A 1,518-nucleotide genomic window follows, 5' to 3' on the forward strand; every position below is an offset into this window, starting at 1 on the left:
ATGCCGCACCATTAAACAAGCACCAGCACTTCCCCTCCTACCGCTGCAGTGGCACAACTGGCCGTGACACGTGTCCTGCAGCTCGGTGAGGACATTTCTGTTAAAAATATAATGAAAGAAATAGCTTTCCAAAGATTTAATCTCATTAACTGGGATGCTTCATTCCTCCCCAGCGCTTGCAGAGACGTTACCATATGGTTGCTGATGGCCATCCCACGCAGGGGCTGCAGCAGGAGGATTCCTGCTTCGCTGGCTCAAAGTCAGCAGCACCTGGGGATTAGCAGACAGGCAGAAACACGATGAACCTGGTGACCCTTCTTCTACTTCATTCCCATGACCTGTGGTGACACAAGCTCCATGGCTACAAACGGATTCCTTCCCTGCATTCATTCACTGCCTTCCTTTCCAGTATTATCATTTGATGTAATTGGCCATGTCAAAGCAGCCCTTACATAACCACAGCCACCCCAGGCACATGTCTGGAAACACATGCATGCCTCCCCTCTCTGTCAGCTGCAATATTTTGCACATGGATGGATTCAACCCTTCTCCAGGAAATACTAAAAATAAAGAAAACACACACTTGCAAGCATCAGGGACTCACGGAGGTTGGCATAACAGTCTCTCACAGGCAGTATCTGTATATTGCAGCTAGAAGAGACATGGAAACAACACATGCCAATGGGAAAATAATAACTTGCTTTTCTCATAGTCACCTTCTCTGCATTCAAGCAGAGCAAGTTCTCTTAATTAAAAAATATTCTTTGAATCTTTGCAAGTGTGCAGATCTGTGTACAAGCCATCCATACAGACCAGGGACCTGTACAGAGGCTAGAAACACTTTGAACAAAGTAATTTTAATCATCTAAGCGATTCCATTGATTTTCCTGGGCTACTTGCATATCTAAATGAATCTGAACATTTGCATGACTGCTGCCCAAGACTCTACTGGCTAAAAGCACTGGCACGATACCTTCCCGTGAGATCAGCTTTATCACTGGCACAGGGAACACTGATTTGCTCGCACGGATCATTTGTAAGGGGCAGGGTATCACTCTCGGACAAAACAGGCTGGAGCCTGTTGTGCAGTGGTGAAGTCAAGGAGGACTTTGGCACTGACTTCAGGGAAAGCAAGATCAGGACCTCGATAACTAAGGTCATGATTTGTTTGCAAAGCAATGAGACACTTATTCCACTTGATTAGTCATTGCAAATTTACTTCACTCTGACAGCAAGACTTTGTAGTTTGTCTTTCTCTTCATCTCCTTACTCCGCTACCACTTCCCATGCGTCCTAGGCAGGAGTCTCTTCACACCCCCTACCATAGGTAAGTGCAAAGCTACCAACTCCAGGTACATGCTAAAAGGAGCTGGGATCTGATCACATCTGTTAAGCTGATTTTGGCCTCATACATGTTCCTGAATGCTGAAGGCAATCAGTCGTTTCCTCCTTTTTATACCAAAGGCAATCAGTTGTTTCCTCCTTTTCATAGTCAGCCTTTTATTTTACAAGGCTCAT

Source organism: Antrostomus carolinensis, unplaced genomic scaffold, assembly GCF_000700745.2.
Source record: "Antrostomus carolinensis isolate BGI_N321 unplaced genomic scaffold, ASM70074v2 scaffold20235, whole genome shotgun sequence".
NCBI lineage: Eukaryota > Metazoa > Chordata > Aves > Caprimulgiformes > Caprimulgidae > Antrostomus > Antrostomus carolinensis.